The sequence below is a fragment of the Poecilia mexicana genome, unplaced genomic scaffold (assembly GCF_051168715.1).
Source record: "Poecilia mexicana isolate PSO_F unplaced genomic scaffold, ASM5116871v1 scaffold_12, whole genome shotgun sequence".
Lineage (NCBI taxonomy): Eukaryota > Metazoa > Chordata > Actinopteri > Cyprinodontiformes > Poeciliidae > Poecilia > Poecilia mexicana.
The window spans coordinates 13,889,009-13,909,057 of record NW_028263381.1 but is presented as its reverse complement, the minus strand read 5'-3'; the positions used below and the strand labels follow the sequence as shown (position 1 = coordinate 13,909,057).

Here is a 20,049-nt window from a genome sequence, read left to right as displayed (position 1 = left end):
TCCTCCTCCCCTCCCTTCATTCTGTGACGGATCTGCTGCGGCGCCTACTCGTCACCTTCATCTGCTCATCAAGCTGTCAGCACAGGAGGATCTGTTAGATCCTTCCTCTGGTTGCTGTAAAACTTACTATGCAATTTTGCTATGTTGCTGTCTGTGATTTACTACTGCAAATGTCAGTCATTTACATGCACAGAATAAAAAGACATGCACTTTTTTTCCCCCCTCATTGTCTGAAGTCAAGTCAGGTCAAACTTCTCTTGCTCTCAAAATTATTATCTATTTGCCAGAAAATTCATTTTTTAGAGATTTTTCTTGATCAGTATCAGGGATAATCAAACCCAAAAGGTTTAAAGTTATACAGTTTAAAAGACAAAATAATATCCTTGATATTGACCAAATGTACATCTAAATTCAAAGAAAGTTACAAAAACAAAACAAAAAAAAAACCCTCTGAAATGTTCTTGCATCCTGGAATTTGGCAAATTGAGAAGATCATCTGATTTAACCTAAATAAAAAGTTAGAAAAAATAGTACTTGCCTTTTTATTTGGTGCATGTAAACATTCGTTTTCCATTATGGATTTGTGCTTTCAAGTCCAACCTTTGGTCTCCTCCACGCACCATCAGTATCCTTTCACGAAACCCCACACACACACACACAGGGCTCACCTGGACTCCTGGCTCCCTTCCCCAGATGTCTGACCTCTGACCTCGCCTTAGGTCAGCCTGCAGTCCTCGTCTCCGCCTTCCTGACCTCCAACACAATTCCTGGACGATGAAATTAAAGCCAGAGAAACACAGCTTCACTTTTCTCTAATCTGCATCTACTCCATCTTGTTCCTACTATTAGAAATTTGAAACAACAAAACCCAACTTCCTTAAGACCTTGAAAGAAGAAATTGTCATTGTTGTGTTTGAAAACTTCATTTAGATCTTGATTTAAATAGCTTCTTATTGACTGTCTGCCTTTGGGTCCAGAAAAGACCAAAAGCAGAATGGGGCTGACACCCTACAAACACGATGAGTTAAATTTTGCCTTACATAGCGCCTCTGTTTCCATCACTGCAGCATACTTTAATGGCCAAAGCAAAAGTTTTAGGTAATTGCTGCAGTTTTGGGTGGGTTTTTAGAGTAGAAAAGGCCAATATTGGTGATTTCTTTTCACTAAGTGGACCCTCTTAGAGTGCCTCAGTGATCCGATTGATTACCACTCACTAATTGCATCGATCGTAGCTTCCAGTCACTTGCAAAGTCTAGTTTTAAGAGGCTTGGTTTCTTTTAGGCAATGTAGGAAAGAGGATTTTCTACATTGATCGGTGTTATAACGATCACGATCGTAGACCTTTAAAACCGAGAAGATTCTGTCATAACAATTTCCTTCGTTGTGAAGTTTCAGTTTTTACAATCTTATCTGAAGAGATGTCTGAACATTGTTGAAATTTTATCTTTCAAAAATCTCAGAATTGTGAAGTGAAAAATTGAACGTAATGGATGAAAATAAAAGCTGTGATAATAATGCTGCAAAAATATTAAGACAGAACCAAGCTAATCATAAATCATCCCTGCTATTTTTAGTATCTATATAATTGATTTTTTGGTGGAATAAATGTGACTCAGTGTACTGTTTGTCTTCTCCCTGCACCATTCCAGCTTGTGACACCTCCTCAAGGCAGTTTCTGGGAGCTTCAAAAGCGCTTGGCCGTCAGGGGAGTTTCAGTTTGTTTCATCCTTCCTTGTCTTCCTGTTACGCCGCTTTCCAGTCGCACAGGGGACAGGAATTATTTCGCAGAGAGGGCAGATTTGCAGTTTAGAGGGACGAGGGTTGATCCGGGGAGGTAGTCCAAAGGAAACAAAATGGATTTCGAATCCAGTTATGTATCTGTAAAATGTCAGAGGATTTCTGACAGGCGCGTGGTCCAAGAGGTTTTCCCTCTCTGACTGTAATTCAGACTGTATGTGAGAGGCTCTGGTTAAATCCCAGCCCTCTCTAATGAAACTGTACAGAACAGATGCTGCACACCTTAATGAAATTCTCGGACTAGCTTCAGTGCGGGAATTGGTTCGCCTGAAAGACACTGGCTCCTAATTGAAAGCTGAGAAGGATCCTCCATCCCTCCTGCACGCCGCTGTGGCCTCTCTGCACCACTGCGTTTTTTTTTTTTTGTCTGTCTGTGACCTGCGTCTCCTCATTTTTCTTTCTATCCACTTTTCTGCGCAGCGTGAAAGGCTTGACATTCGGTACTTCGACAGGAAGGATGAGCTTCTCAGTAGCTGTGTATATTATGTTATCTGAGGCCCAGTCTCTCCCCAGGTCCCCGCTTAGCACTCAGAAAGGGTCTGTTGTGTTGAGATACTGGCCCCGAGTCACGCTGCGGTCGGGGACCTAGGTGATCGGATGTAATGCTTCCCTTCTGCTCGCCAATCAAGGTCAGTGGATTGGAACAGCTGCATCACTCAATGCAAAACTATCCGGAGCAACCTCCGCAAAGCAAAGAGACGTGTGTTTGTGGAAACACACGTCTGCTGCGGCTTAAACTCAACTGCTTTTTAAACTGCAGACGGAGCTGCTGTGGGAATCTGTGTTGGTCTAAGTGATTTCCTTCCAGTGTGACCATCAGTCAGGCTTGACACGGAGTGTGTGTCACTAAAGTGATGATCGTCTCCCACGAGTTTCTTCTTGGCAAGCGTGGCGGCCATTGTTATTGTTTGTCCTATGAGCCAGGTGAGACGCATGAAGGCTGCACGGCATAATTCAAAATTAAATATGTTAAACTACAGGGTTGGTTAAACAAGAGAAAGTTAATCATATACATTAGTTTATAGTGTTTTGCCTTTATTAGCAGGCCTAATGTAACCTTCACCCTTGCTGCCCACGTTGTGTTGCGCACTTGCTGCAAACAGAGATTTTAATTGTTTATCAGGGTCATTACTATTCAGGTGCAGGCAGTGGTAGATCCATAATGAATAAGATGGCAGAGGGGTAATCAATCACAATGTGTCGAGCAGCAACACTTGACACGTGGCATGTAAAATCTGAAAGTGAGAAAGGATCCTGCTGCTTCGAAGGGTTTCGGCGTTATTAGGAAGAAGCTCCACCAGTGCTCAGCTCTCATTTATATGGCAATACATCACAGTAACAACTTTCTGAGTTGTCTTACTTTAATAATCTTTAGAAATCCTCATCAGAGCTTTCTTGCCACAGTTTGCAATCTTTTTTTTCTTTTTTTTTTTGCTCTGCAACGTTGAATATGATCACCGGGTGCCTGTCTGGTGGTGAAAGGGCAAAACGCTGCTTACACACTGGTCAAGTAGAGTGTGACAGGGCTAACAGGTCAGTCTCTGATGCAGTCAGACATAAAGACAATTTAAAAAACCCTATTTAGTGTGATGTGCTTTTTGGACTAGACTGAAAAAAGGAGAAAAGCATGAAATGGGGAAAATCCCTCGATTTGAAGGTAGAAACTTGTTGCAGTGGTTGAAGAGCTTTACAGGTGTTTTTCCTGAAAATGTACGTTTTTTTTTACTCAGAAAAAAGGACATATTAAATGAACAAAAAACAATTATAATTAACACATAACTGTATTATTGGTTCTGATTGGTTGATGTATTTCTATTAACCTTAAAAAAATAAACATATAAAGTTAGGATCATTATTTAGAGAAAAATACTAATAAACCTTTCCTAAACCTGCATTGAGCTTAGTGTTTAACTCTCTTTGAGTATGACAACCCTTGGACCTTCATGTCTTCAAATTATTTACTCTTTTGAGAAATGAAAAATGAGATAAAAAGTAAAGGAATAATTTGACACCACAATTAAAATGATCAAAGGAGTTTTTTTCAGATCTTTTTGTCTGAGATCAGGCAGTGAGCTTGCATCAGGGAAAAATAAAGTTTCATCTGTTGGGGTATTCTGCTGCTCTGAGCATCTTAACATTTTGATCCGGCAATCATAAATTTAGTTTCACTCAGTAGAAATATCTTCGCTGGTCTGAGGCATTCTATGCCTCATCCTGGTCGTTGACGATCATCGGAGGAGACAGGTCAGAGTTGTCAATCATCATTGACGTTCGGTGACACTAAAACTGCCATCAGGAGGATCCAGTCACAGCCAGCTTATTATTTTACCCATTAAAAAAACAACAAATAATCAAAAGATTTGAAAATTTAAAAAAATAGTATGAGCCTGGATTTTTTTTTTAGCCTTTTTTAGGGTTAGCGTCTGGAAACGGTGAAAGCTTATGGACTGCTAAACATCGCTAAGACTGAAAACAGAGACATATCCTCAGGTGCGTCAAGCATATACACACGGAGAAGCTCATAAAAAATACAATACTCTCAAAGTCCCATTGGTAGTGTTGTCTCGTTGTTGTTGTCATGTTCAAACTTATTATAAGAATGAACAAGCCACTAAAATGAATTCACAAAGGCATGTGCATTCAAACATGTATCCATCATCCAAAAGGAAAATTAGACGGCAATCCCAGCAGAATGATCCCAGTTCTGTTATCAGTGGTCAACAGCTTCAAAGTCAGATTATTATACTGTTATGCTTACAGCTCTGACAGCTGATAGAGAAGGATTCTTTTTGAGTCATCAGGTGTTTTCCTCCCCCACTGTCATTTGGTTTCTTCTTTTATTTTGTGAGCATAGCTGAGATGATGGCCCTACATGTATGCAGAAGGTGAATCCATGCAGTGTGTCCAGGTTGAGTCACAGCAGGTTGATTTATACATGGGATCGTAATCTGGCTCAGTGCTCGCTGCTGAACAAAGGAGATAGTTCTGCTGTAGCAAATTTTATGTGAATTTAGGATATCTTGTCATTTTTCCTCAGGTGAAGAATTGCTTTTCAGATACAAAGAAGCTCTCTGGAAGAAACATAATGAATTTCTTTCTTTTTTATTATTTTTATTATCAAACATTATTAGTGCTGGGTTGGCCAAACTAATGTTGTTTGTGCTGGATGGGGTTAGAGTCTACTGTAAGTAAAATTGTTGCAGCTAGAGTGTTGGATCTTCTTGTTTTATTTGTGATCTTTACTTAGAAAATTGTAGAAAAAGCATGAGAGAGTTACAGCAGAAAGAAGTCTAGTATGCAGTCAAATTTTCCTGGAAAGTGGTGATGATACTACAAACTTTTGTATTCATGCATGAAACAGAGACGAACCCCCCAAAAAGTAGCTACAGCAAATCTGAATGTGATTTCTTAATGCAAAGATTAAATATATAGATAAAATAACTATTGGAAACCTAATAGACCAGCACCCACCTGGGGATTTAAACATTTTCTCTTGAAAGGCCACTTTGAGCTTAATTTGCAGAAATGGAAAATTAATTTTCATGTCAAAAACTGTGAAAACTGCGGTGTATCAAAGCATCTGAAAATGTCAGTTTTCTCTAAATCTTATCTCTGTTTTACTCATGGTTAAATAGCACCACAATAATATAGAAAAAACATTAACATAAAATCCAGATGTGGTAATAGCATTTCTGTTTTAGAGAGGAATGTATTGAAAATACTTTATTGCATTGGAAAACTGTGTTTTGAAATAAGTGATTTCCTGTAAAGTCTGTGCAGATATTTTTTGGCTCTAGAATATGAAACATGTAGTTCTTTGAAAGCTATATTTCTGCATGTGCAAAACAGTTTAAAGAAACATATTTGATGTGTATGAATTGAGTTTTTTATATAAATATAAGTTACTAGACATCAGAATCCTGCCTATTGTAACTAATTCCTAATCCCTCAAATAGACAGTGGACCAAAATTGAAGAGTTTATGAAATTGTAATCCAAATCTGATATATTCTATGCTCACAAAACAAACAGGTCTGTGAACATATAGCTTGTTTCCTACCTGTGTGGAAAGCTTATTTTACCATCTTTTGTTTGGCCATTTTTAGAAAAGGTGGCCTGAGGTGACAGAGGTCGCTAATGAATGTCAGCAGAAGAAAGGAACTCGTCTGACCCGATTGACACACCAACACACCTGCAAGGTATTCTGGGATTCACACACGTTTGACACACACACGATGGTTATTTAGAGCAGGACCAGTTCCGAATGATTACAAATCTAGTCTCATAATAATCACAACCGTTCATGTAAGAGCTGTTTTATAAGAAAAGTTAGCTCAGCTAAGATCTGTTGACAATAATAATCATGTGGAATGCTAGACAGAAAGTAATGCTTAAAAAAACCGAATCTCTATAAAATATTTGAGAATCTGTTTATAAAAGTAATCTGCTAGAGCTGCTCTCATTCCAACGTGTTGCATATCCTTACTTCAAGTATTCCCACAAAATGCATTCACAGGTTCAAATCCTGAAAAGTGGTTTGTTAAGAAATGTTGAAATCTGTTAGGAAATGTGAGAATAAAACTGTCAGCGAGGCACACAAATCCATAATTTGCATCGCAGCTGCAGACTGTAAACCAGCCAGCTCCTAGTTTTCTTGTCAAGGCTGAGGTGGCGGCTGATCAACCGAACTTGCTCACACGAGTGACGGACTGAAAGACGAGCCAGTGACCCCTTCCCCATTTCTTATTTACAGGGAGGTCACACCATCAACGGAGGAAAATAGAAAATTTGATTGGCAGTGTTTTTATTAAATTAGCATCCGGCACCAAGCCGCAAATCGAACTGAGACAAGAGAGCGGCAGCTATGGTAAAAAATTTCCAGGCCTTCATTTAGAATTAGATAAATTCTTTAAAGGAAATGTTTGATCGACGAAAACAGGTAGCATTTCACTGATTAGATTAACATTCCTATCAATCTATGGATAAAAATGCACAGAATTAATCTTACTCTACATATCCACATCATTACCATGCAGGATCTGTAGCTCTATTAGAGGAGTCGTTCTTGGAAACCAAATCTCCCTCTGTGTTGCTTCCTGTCTGCTGTGGAGACAGCAGATTAAAATGGCAGCAGAACTGAAGGACAGGGCTGTTCATGAGAAGTGTTTTAATAGCACTGATATATCTAAATCAGACAGCTGCTGTCTGCACATACATCTTCCCCCTCCAGGAGCTCGTCTTAATTGTCAGCATTGCATGAGAAGAATATTGCAATCATCTGCAGGCTGAACATTGAGATCCACACACAGTGGATGGGGCCGTGGTGTACAGCTTGAGATGAGAAGACGTTAAAAAGAAGAGGCAAAAACAGGAAAATTAAGACAGAAAGGAAGATGTAACGACTTTTCTGAAAGTTAGGGTTCCACAAATGTTATTCATGGAATTGCATGCCTGGATTAGAAAAGGTTTTGCAGCCACATAACATTCTCACAGCCTGAAATTGCCACTTAATTCAATGGCAATCCAATAAGATTGGGGCTGATTAGAGGGGAAAAGGAGCAGAACAAGACAGTCTGAGGTGTATGAAGAAATGTAAGAAATTACACAAACAGGACTGAGATTTGCTTGCATGACAAATTTTTGAATCAAGCCTGTTTTAAGTGTTATGTTAGATTATGTTAAAGTGACTTTCACTCACTCCTATGTTCTAGTCATTGTGTATTTCTTTAAATCTTTAAACCAGTTTTTCTTTTTGTATCTACCCCCTTTCTACCCCTTTGTTTGCCTCTCTAAAAATTGTAAGTGAACATAGACTAGATTTACTGAGAACAAAGAAGACGGCGTGAAAGAAACCCACTTTGCTTCATGCTTTGTGCTCCAAGCCACTGGGCCTCTCGGGCACATAATCTCTTTCCTGAAGCAGTTTCCCCCTCAAAATAAATGAGTTATTTCCACCTACTGGACCAGACAAAGCCCCAAACTCTATGATGTGAAGTCTGGCTTATCGGATCTGGGTGGCTTAAACATGCAGTACTTAACCAAAGTACTTATAGACCTTAAACTTCTTCACAGTGTGAAATGAAAACCACATATCACAATGATGTGATGTGCTGTTGGTTGTTGTAAGATGACAAAACACACAAATACTCAGGAGCTATATGTGCTTTTGTAAGGCATTGTAAAGTTTTTGGCTAAAATCTGAAAACTAAACTTGAAGTTAAGTGTATGTTTTCAGCTGATAAATGTGCAGGTGAATATATCAGAAAGTACCAGACATTTATGTATACTTGGGAGGAATTGTTGGAATATTTTCCAAACCCAATTATCCGACAAAAATTGACTTTCCTTCTTAAGAGCGAACAAATCATTCTCAGAGTCAGTACGGTTACACTTGGTGTGCAAAACTCAAACATAATCAGATAATCTTTGGCTGACCACAAGTCGTGGCCTAGCATCCGATCCCGGCCCTCTGCGGGGACGCGTGGCTCGTGTCCGATCGGAAACAATCCTTGTCCAGCGGCATGTTCCACAGATAACAAATCCTCAGGAGAGGAGGGCCAACAAGCAGATGAAAGAGTTAGGAGAGACTGAACAAACACCGAGTTGTTTAAAATAAACTCTACCTCACAGAGGACCTCATTACTCATGTAGGAGAAACTGCGGCTGTGTTAGACGTGGATCAGATCAATCATTCATCACTTTTACAGTGCATGTGTCGCCACAGGATCGTCACAGTGGCATCCTGATGACAAACACCAAACGATGCGTGACACTGACCGGTGCTGCCGGCACGCATTGTTCTGCAAAGCTGCTTTAATCTCATCTCCCAAATGATTGGGATATAATAATAATAAGAATAAGAATAAATTGAAAATATTTTAGATATAAAATAAATGGAAAAGCAAAAGGTAAAACAGCTATGTTTGAATGCAAATTGCGCTGCAGCGTTTCAAATACATTTATATAGTAACAACAGGAGAAAGCGTAATGCATAAATACATAAATGCATAAATGAAATGCCTTATCTTGCGACAGGTTAGACAAAAACTGGCAATGTAATCTGCCTTTGGGACTCTTCCCGCTCAAACCTGGTACATTAGGACCCTGCTTATAATAAAAATCTGCAACATTATGCTGCTACTGCTGCTTTGGCTTCACCCGAGCGTCTGCCGGCTGGCTGGACTCACGCTGCTGGGATTTCCTTCCCTGTTTCGCTGCAGTAATTGAATGCACAGGTGTGACGCTCAGAGCGCAGGGAGTTCATTAGTAAAGTGAGAAATTATACCTGACCCATTTTTCCAGAACACCCTGAACAGTGCTGGCAACTTTTTGACATTCTGACTTCTGTTTCGACATAAAAAGGAAGGGTGTTTAATTTATAGCCAGGGCAGTGAGGATCCCTGGAGGACGTCTTCGCATAAAATCCAGACCTTGAATATAAAATCTGTTCAAGTCGGAGGTCAGGAGAACCCAAGGCTAAATTTTAAATGCCTTCCTCTACATTCAGATTTTGTTCTATGACTAAAATCTGATGTATTAGGATCAATAATTAATCTGCAGTTTGCATGTTTACAGAATCACTTCGAGGATACGTGCAGACAATATACTTGCGCAGTCACACTGTGAGTGACAGAGGTAAACCTTGCGAAAATAAAATATCACCACTGATGGATTCAAGCAGACAATCGCACTGAATCGTCTGGTTGGGGAATCACTTCACTGTGAGCCGGCTGTCTACTCACTGCAAGCAAACATTGAAACATGACAAGAATATGAAGAGTCACACACACACAAATGGCAGATTGTATTTTTATTTTTTGTGAAACACAAACATCCTATGCTATTTTCACAGACTTTTCACAGGAAATCATTTCATGATATACATTTTTTTTTGCAGATTTTTTAGGGAGCTCCAAAGGAGTTATGATTTTTTTTTCTTTGCCATGATAGATTGTTTATACCTTGTAAATATGGAGAAAGACTCTCCATATTAACAATATTAACAAAAACATGGCATCTGTAAGAGCAGCAAGATCACAAAATGTGTTCAGCTTTTGGGATTTTTTGTTTGTTTGTTTGATCCAGAACAAACAAATATTGTTTCCTTTTGGCTGCACAATGAAAAGCATAAATCAATAATGGAAGAGAAACAAATACAGAAAAGCAAAAGAACAAAGGCAAAAGCAGTGCAAAGATAATTGGAGTAAAAGAAGAAATGAACGAAAGAAAACGCATTTTTATGGGTAAATAAATTCTGTCAAAAATTAAACGGCAGATAACTTACAATGTCGACACCAAAGTAAATAATTTCAGCTAGAAATTGAAGTTGAAGTACTTTTTGCAACATTCTAGATTATAGCTGGAATGGTTTTGTTTTACTTATCTTTTTCCTGGATTGTTTTGTCTGTAATTTTAATCCGACTCATCTAAGGCTGGACTTTTGCAGACATTGCAGACATTGGGATGTTCAGTTGTAATTTCATAGAAGCTATAAAAACAAAACAAACTTTTCTATGACATTGTTTTTGCTCTGAGCTGGTGAAATAAATCATTTTCCTGTAACATCTCGGAATATAAAATTAAACTGAAACCATTTTAATTTTTCAGTTTAAAAAACTGATGAATGAAGCTACATTCATCAGTGCAGTACGTACACTCACATTCATTAAATTGACAAACTCATTTCAAAAGGTACTCTTAATTGGGACAAACAATCCTAATCAGACGGATATTCTGATTTATCCAACATGACTACGTTCGGTCGAAACAGTAATTGTGATGCCGCCTCCTCGCCAATAAAGCAGTCTGGGAGTTCTCGCCGATCCTTATTGAATCTGGAGTCGGCAGCCAGCACAGCGGCTCTGGTCCTGAGAAGCTTATTTAACTACGAATCAACGAGGGAGGCCGATTTTGATTCGTCCTAAATCTACATACCCGATTTACATTTCAAAAGGAAGCGATCCTTTTAATTTCCATGAAATTGGGTGTCTATTAGAGGCTGAGTCAGACACACGCAGAACAGAAATCCAAAAACATCACACTTGGGAAATAGGCGCGCAGATTTTTGATGTATCAACCCACTATCGCAATTACTTTCTAAACCATCTTAAGCAGTATATTATCAATAAAAGATGTGTGATCCTTTAAGCTACGAGGAGGAAAATTCTCATATTTTATGTGTTCAGGTCCAAAAAAAAAAAACTCATTACTGTCCTTATCAGTGTTTTCTTTATTCCTAATGTTTGTGCTAATTAGATTTAGTTGTCTTCTTATCTGTGCCAGAATTACGTAACTCCTCATTGTGCTCCGATAGATCCTCCGATGCTTTCCGAGCAAGACAGAAGGATTTTGTGACCTAATTCTCAAAATGTGGGTCAGCTTTGTTGCTTTTTGGGTCAGTCCTGCTGTGGGCCTGGATTTTAGGAATACATGAAATATTGCATAAATTAAAATTCAGAATGAGATTTATTTTTTTTTCCCCTCTGAAAAACTGCAATAAAGTTGTCAAATGTGGGTCTTTGCTTCACACTGAGTTCTCAAACATTTTATTTTAATTTTTAATGCTTAAAGCTGGTTGTTCTCAGCAAAGCTGCTTAAAATTCTGCACAATTGTCTTTTGGATAATGTCCAGTAAGGACATTTAATTAAAATTTTATCCCCAGAAGACACATTGTCTGAAATATGCTTTTGCTCTCTCGCACTGAAAGACATTAACAAAACATTATTGTTCTGTCTGTGTGCCCACAATAAATTACAAAAGAGCCATGACCATTTACTTTCTTTCTTCTTAGACCCAAATCAAGCAGCCAGTTGGGATAATCGCGGGCCTACGGTTCTACAGCGGATTGACCTGTTTAGCACGGATCTGCTCTCCAAATTCTGACTAAGCATCTGCCCTGCAGTCATCCATTGTCACCTCTTTGCTCGAATGACTTCTGACAACAAAAAGACATGACAAGTTAAATGTTTTACAGTAAGCTCCAAGAATAATGGAGCTCAGCATACTCTCTTTTTTTGTATTTATTTATTAGTCTTCCTCAGTTTCCCTCCTCTCCACCTGCCACAGCTGTACCACATTTCCTATGATTAGTTCATTGTCATTTTCCACCTCTGCCTCCTGGATTTTCATTGTTTTTCATGTTCTTCTGTAAAAATCTCTCTTCACTATCTGCATTGATCTTCCTGCTTTTATGTGCCACTTTTTTCCTAGCACAGATTTATGAATTTTCATTAACATTCTCCAATTTGGATGACAGTTTTCTCTTAATTTAGGTCTTTTCTAACCACAAATTATAACAGGGGTTTGCTGGACGTCAATACAGAGTTATGAAACTGTGTCCTCTGCCAGATTTCTCTCCTTCCAGCCACAAAGCACATATAAACCCCACCAAAACAACCCTGTCTCATTACCAGCACATCAAGAAAACGTAGAGTTGCCAACTGTAAACTTTTCCCCTCTCTGACCAGCTGCATCCGTTGGATTGACTTAGTTATTTTCTTCGCTGCTGTAAGTAAAAGTTACCACAAATCAGCCACAGGCTGGAAATATGCAAACGAAATCTGTTTAATGATCAGGAAGCTGACGAAATATACAGCAGATGCGGTGTCCAAAACACTCAAAAATATTTTCATACTGTTTCTGAGATTTAAAAATATTCTTTTCTTTTTCTTGATTGTGTTGAGTGACACCTCCCTCTTTGAATTTCTGTCACTGTAAGACAGTCAGAGTGGGACATCCCACTCTTATGCAGGGTCCCTTTTTTTTAATTTACTATTTTTCAGTGTTATTTAAGTGATGTGAGAACAAAAATAATTGTTTATTAAAAAAATGCATTTTTGCAGTGTCACATTATTTGAGGGTTACAACAATTCCCCCTATTACACCTTAAAGGTGTCTGTAATATATATTCAAACCAGAAAAGCATACTTTGTACACAGCTCTTGTGATTTCATTTGAGGTTTTCTTTGTGACTAACCTCTACCTAAAAAAAAACAACAAAAAAAACATTTCCAGTGTGGTATTACCCATTTAATAAACTTCAAGGGCAAATCTTGATCACTGAAGATGTAACGAAACAAGACTACGTGAAGCTTGATGATGCAAATTCTAGCAAACAAACACGGGGATTCGAAGCGCTCTAATTGCCTGCCTGAGTTGTCATGGCTGCTGCTTCAATTGTAGTTCAGGGTTTGCTTTCAACTCTGCAGGGGAGCTTTTTGGTTTTCTGTGATAAACTGACCATCCAGTAAGCCCAGGCTCCTGCTTAGCCTGTAAACACACGAGTGGCAGCAAACATGTTCAAGTAGCACTCTGCGACAATAATGGTACAAGGATCTCAGAAATCGAGGCAGGGTTTTGGTCTGTTCGCATTTAAAATTTCAGAAAGGCTAACAAAGAAAGAGATGATGCTTAAGTTAGATATAGCAGTAAAAGAAGCATAGAATATTAAGAAGATTGGGAACAGTGACGGGGATTGAGTCATATTTAAAAAAAGAAAGTGGGGGTTAATGAAATGGTAGCACAGTAATGTCTTTGTAGGGAAACCAAACAATCCTCCACTTAATTTTCCAATTAACTCTCTCTGACAGGGATGTGGGATGTTGAAAGAGCATCCGAGACAGCACGAGAAGATAAAAGACGGCCAAACTCTACAATTATGCTCTGAACTTAAGAAAACGAACAGAAAGCCTTCATTTGAAAGGTCATGTGAAACTAAACATTAAACAAACCTTTATCAATCTTCCTGTGAGGTTTTGGCTCAGACATGTTTTGGGGAACATGGCTGCCTGAGGACAGGACAGAGTCACAGGTGTTTTTGTTGATATCAATTTGAGACAAAAAAAAAAAAACAGGACGGAGAGAGAAAACAAGTGAAGCAGCTGAAACCTCGCATTATTTAGAAAAACGCAATCGTTTAAACAAATAAGCCAATTAACCAGGACACAGGCAAAAGAGTGTTTTTATTGGCACTAACAATATAGCTGCTATTAGAGCTTTCCCACAAATATATATATTTTTTACAGCCACATGAAAGAACGTTTGTTTTACTTTTGTCTTTCAGGGAATCAGCATCTGGAGGAGATGATTGTTAAATGTGAATAAAGATCAAATAAAATATGATGAATGTTTTTGTCTGGCAAGGGGACAGAACGCCGCTGGGATAACAGCCTGAAGGATCTCTGAACTGTGAAACGTAATTTAACATTTCTATCTCATGAGGATCTCTTTAAGGGGTCATTTAAAAGCAATAAGTAAAAGTGACTCTTTTAGAGTCATTTCTGAAACAAATCTGCAGCTTTACCTCTGGTCTTCAACCTGCAGTAGTCTGAAGAGATTTAGAGTGCCATTTCTTGTTGGTAGAAGAAACGGCTCCTTTTGCTTTCAGGCTGCAAAGTTTAAGACCGTCCATTGGTTGGTTTGTTGCCATGGAAGTCAGAGGAAACATGACAACCCGAATCTGCAGGTGTATTAACAATTTTAGTCATAACTGTCTCTATTTCTTGAAATAATTTTCAAAAGAACATGAAATTGTTCCCATGCAGGGTGAAACAAACAGATCCAGAGAAAAGCAACAGCGTGACTGTTGCTTTTGTGATCTCCTTTTCTCAGTGAAAATATAAAAACCATTAAAAAAAAACATAAAGCTACTCTATATTTCAAAACATAAGTATTCTTTTAATTTGCTAAATACATTTTTTTTACTTAGCTCTAAAATGTGCTGCCTTATGGTAAAAGGTTGAGACGACATTAAAAGAAAATAAAACTTCCTTGACATTTTGACATTTAAACATAGAGCTATACGAACAAAATCTCTGACAATTTTGCTTTCTAATCTACTAATCTAACCAGGTTAGATAAAACATTTACTCCTATACAAAAAACTGCTCTCTGGGTTTATATCCTCTTTGCTTCGATTGGCTTAATAATTGTTATATTGCTTAACACATATTTTCACAAGCTACCAATCAGACATCTATTTAAATTCACTATTTTATTTTATTGGCATTGGATGCCAATAAAGGTATTTTTTTTTTTTTTTTGTGTAGAAAATCTTTCTTTCTCTATGTAAGGTTAAGGTTCAGAAACATTTTATGACACAGCAAGTGTATCTTTTAACCATGAATTCGGGGGCTTTCCTTCAGCTCGGTTCCAGGTCGACACGCTGTGCACATAAATGAGCTCATCCATCGTATATCTACTGGACTTTCTTCACTCCCCCTCCCACTCTCCCAAGAGAGACGGTGTTAGGAGTCAAGTTTTTGAAACTAAAGTGCAGTCAACCAAATACTTTCACTCTCTCCTGGCAGCTGGACGTGGAGGTGGACAGCGAAGGTGGGCTGCAGTGATTCTTCCCAGACAAGAGAAGTGTGTAAAGGATGAGAAGCGCCTCAGTCTAATTAAAAGGATCCTCTTTAAAGTTTTATAAACTCCCTAAAGTTTGACAGCTACTTCGACAAAAATTACTCCCTAGGTGTTTATGCATGCTGGTGTGATTCTGAAAACACTTTTGAAAAGGAAAACAAGCAACACCATGAGTTAAGTTACCTTTCTTGAGATATCCATTCGATAACTTGCTTTAAGGAAGTGAGTTACAAAACTGCTTGTGTTAGAAACATTACATCATGTGATTTTAAGAAGGAAGATCCAATACTACTGGAAAACCAAAAAAAAGAGATTATTTGCTTTGCTTTTAATTTTGAATTTACGTAACTGTGACATCAACACGAATGCAGTGTGAGATGTGTAAACAGAACTGCTTGCAGTTTGACAGAAAAGAGGCACAGAGATGTTTACTGTCCTTGCAAATGAAAATCACATAACAGAATCATTGCACGGACATTATTCATAGGGATTTACTTTTACCCCTCGTTGTCATGGAAATTATTAATTAAACGTCATATTTGACAGCTGTTTAACCCAAATGGCAGCAGGACAGAGGCAGGAGCGTGAAATGATAGATTTGACAGGGTAAAAATCAGGTTCCTGAGTCCAAGAACAGCATAATACAGAAACTAAAGACACTCGAGAGGTTAAATACTTTGAAAGTATGATTGCGCTTTGAAAACTAAATCCACAAAATGAATGGCAGCTTGAGTGGGAAGCAACAACAAGAAGTTGGGTTGACTAGACTGATGACAGGACAGAAACATAGAACAATTTCAAGTAAAACCAAACTCTTAAATAAACAGAACTAAATACGTAAATAAATAAAAATACAGAAATAACCCAACGTACAGAACTCCAAATAAAGCAATCAGCCTGTGGGATCACGACATTCTGGACGTTGAAGTATTTACCAGAACTCTGTTAAAAACTAGTTTGCTGTCATTACAGACAGATGGTGTCTCTGCCAGTAAACCTGTAATTTAAAGGAACATAACCTGCCGTGAAGAGCAGAGGGCTCACATTTCCAGCCTGAATTTCGCCAGAAGCTTGTTAATGGCCTTAAGAAGTGTGAGGCTTACCTGAAACTTGTTAAGTGCTGTTTACTCATATGTTACTGGGAGTGTGTATATATTTGAGGCATATGTGTCTTTAAAAGCCACAATTTAAACGGATATTTATACAAACGTCTTGCAGGCACTGCATATGTCCCAGTGCAACCAGCAATGTTTTGAAGATTTACGAGCAAGAGAGCATAACAAAACATAAGACATTAAGTTCTGTTTTCCAAGGTTATTAAAGCGTCTCAGTAAACTCTGATTTCTAAATGAAACCCAGGAAGACGCCAACAATCGCAGATTCCTGGCTCTACTTCGGAAGAGAGCATCTGCTGTGTCATTAAACTCTCCTGCCAGAGGATGAAACAAACTGTCTTTCCTTCAGGTCCAACAAACATATTTATTCTATTTACAAACTTGGAGAACAGAAATGCTTTTTTTTTTTTTCCTGCAAAGCACAAACGTCTATGTACAAACAAACTGCTCGGTAGATTTGTTGACATCCAAAATGTGTAAATTAATATTTCATTGCAGTAAAATCCAATAATCCCTTTATTTCTTCTGTTTTATTAATGGCATCCCTGCTACGTTTTACTACTCTCTTTTTGCTAATTGCAGAGCGCTCAGTCTTCCTCCTATAAAATTTGACTGTGTTGTCTCTTATGACTTCTTCTCTTCAGCTCTTTAGGGTTTTTCTAAAGAATAAGGTAAGGAAACTCAGAAGATTATTTAGCGTCTAGTTGAACCACTTCTGTGTTGGTTTGGTCATCACTAGCCTCATGAAAGACCAGGTTACGCCCCAATCTATGATTCTATCTAAACTCTTCTGGGACCCCAAAGAGATGTTTAACTAAAAACCAGGCCCACAGCATCACAGATCCTACACCATACTTGACAGTGCAGAAATTGTACTTTTCCATACATTCTCAATTTGTTCTTAATCTAGAGCCATTGTTTCTGAAAATCCCAGCCTGAACAAAACATGCGGTTCCTGTTAAAGTCCCGGTAGGTTTTAACAAACTTTACATGTTTACGCTTTGGATACAGAACAGGCGTTTTCCCAAACAGATGATTTAGGTAGCATCTAATGGTCGTTCTGAAGACTTGCTGATTTCAAGATGCTGCTATTCGCTCCAGATTTATTTTGTTGCCAAGATAAATATTAGTTCAGTTACTAAAAGAAATGAGCCCCTCTTTGGTGTAATTTTAACCCCCTTTGTACACTAAGAAAGTTCCTTGAAAGTCTGATTAACCTAAAAAAAAGAAAAGTATAAATTGAAAACCCATTCAGTTACATTTATTTGTAAAGATATTGATAGGTGACAATAATTACTTCTTAATTTAAGTTGACTGCTGGATGAATGTTAGTACTCAAAATAAATGTTTAATTTAACTTTTTTTTCTCAGTGGGTTATTATGCTAATGCTATAAAAGGTTAATTCATTTTACGGCTGTTTGCACACTTGGGATGGCAACAAATTTAGGACATTATTCCAAGAAACAAGGACAACATTAACAGGTTGGCAAACCCTGGCAAATTTGAGTTGTGAAGTAATCTTTTAATTTTACTTACATGTTTTCTGACTGGGAATAGTATTAATGTTTTGAGGAAGTTGAGCCAGAGTCCGGACTTGAATTTGACAGAGAATCTGTTCAGGGAGATACAGATTAGGGTGATAGTGATGAGGCCTTCCAACTTCAAATAAATGGAGAAAATTGCCAAAAATAAATCTCCAAAATGTCTGAAAAATGCAAAACCCTGGTCAATAATTGTCAGAAGAGTTCAATTGCTTTTTTCCACTAAATACTGAGAAAGGTGTTTTACACAATTTAAATAAACTTCTTGAATGAGAATAAATTTAAATGTAAAGATGCAAAAAGTATGAATGATTTTGGGCTTAAATACAGACTTTGAGACATTACAACACCTTATCTATTTAAAGCATGAACCCTGGGATTTCATGATGATGACCGGCTGTCATCTGACTGTCTGTGCAAAAAAACCTCTGTGACATGAGAGCAAAGTGTAAATCCAGCCGACCTTCCACAAATTAACCATCTGTTCATTTGCTCCGAGAGTCGGTTAGTTTGGCACCACAGGTGACAATCAGCTATTTAAACTAAAAAGAAAAAAAGAAAGAATCCTGTAAGTAAAATGTTCATCTTTTATTTATTTACCATTTAGCTTGAGTTTTGGTCAAAGTGATCAACTGTAGAGCAGGAAATAAAACATGATGCCATAATATTGCCAGCAGTCACTGTGCAGCCAAGACTGAGGGATGAGTGAAGAAAACAGCTTTATTACTCCAGAGGCAACAGAGCCACAGAACTGTAAAATTGGTCACAGAAATGGTATTGATCTGGCTTTTCAAAGGGCTGTTGTGACCAGACTCATAATGTTCCCATGTAAAGGCTCTCGCTTTCTTCTCCGTCTTTATCCCGTCCTACCAGCCACAACTGATGCTATTATGCAACGCAGAGACAGGCTGCGGCTGAGTGGCCGAGATTACACGGTGAAATGAGAAAAAGTCCTTCGCTGCGTCTGTGTGTGTTTAAAAAAAAAACAAACACGTCACTTTTTGGGGAATCTATTGGAATAGCAAGACCTACCCACTCAATGGAGATTTCTCGGCTAAGATGAAAACTTTGGCTAATTCATCCTGAGTCATGCAGATTTAGATATGCAGAAAGCTGCGTTTTCTGAGCAAAGCAGTGACCTTGCAGGAAAATTCCCCTTTCCTTACACATATCCCCACCTGGGCTGCAACGTAATGGGATGGGAGACGAGGAGGATGAGCCAGTGCGGCCAGCTTGTGCAGACAGTGACTGATTGTCTGGGGATTGCTACCTAACGGTATGCATTACTAAAACATAATTGACTTTAGTGCAAAACAACATCCCGAGGGGTTACGGTGTGGCCTCAAGGTCAGAATTTCGGGTAGAGACTGATAGGAACACTGCAACGAGATGAAAGAATAACAACGAGATCCATTAACCTTGACCCTGCATTGAGGAGCTTCTATTAAGAATTTTGTTGTTGTTTTTTTTTCCATCTCAGAAGAGCTACGAGTGTTGTTAAATAACAATTCAGACCAGTGCAGCACAGCTTCTTTGTCCCATTTTAATATTTTCCTGTCAGGGCTTTGACTAATGGTGGAAAAAAAAAACAAGAAAGAAGATTAGAAAGCATAAACCTTCCTTCTTTAGCAAACGTGGTCACTGAAGCTGCTTCTGACACTCAGCTGGGCCCACCGACCGACTCAGGCACCAGTCTCAGACAAAATGACAGCATATTTAGTGTCATCACCCATCAACCATCCGTCACTCGGCGCTGCCTCTCTCTCTGATTGATGGACACCCCCTGGTGTGCAGAGAACAACGAGACATCCAACTGTCGTGGCAGTGTCTGCGGCTAATGACCCGCCGGAAGGCGTCTGAGAGTGAACAAGGAGCAAAAGTTAGCTGCATGTCCGCACCAACAATCACAATCAATGATTTTAAACACACGCACGCACACGCCACCAGACTTACACGCAAAAGAAGGGAGAAAAACATCCAGATAAAATGTGCAAAGAAACAAGTAAGCATTTTAATAGGATTAACTTGCACAGAGTACAGTACTGCAGGGATTTGTCTTCATGGGCATAGATTGTATTATTGATAGAATCGAACTGTAAAAACGAGGCATTGTTTAAGCATGAAAATATTACTCTGACTGTGTCTTACAAAAAACTGCATCCAAGCATTTTATTCAAGGATTAGGCTCACACCTTCGTTCCAGGAGAAGGATTTGTGTATTTATTTTCTTTAA

General features: G+C 38.5%; 1 long non-coding RNA gene across 1 annotated transcript; it reads left to right on the top strand.

The window, feature by feature from the left end:
- Nucleotides 1-1,743: 1,743 nt before the first annotated feature.
- Nucleotides 1,744-12,633, top strand: LOC106904752 (uncharacterized). Its single transcript, XR_001414976.2, has 3 exons — nt 1,744-2,721; nt 5,903-5,995; nt 11,588-12,633. It is a non-coding gene; the product is annotated as an uncharacterized LOC106904752 (long non-coding RNA).
- Nucleotides 12,634-20,049: the final 7,416 nt, after the last annotated feature.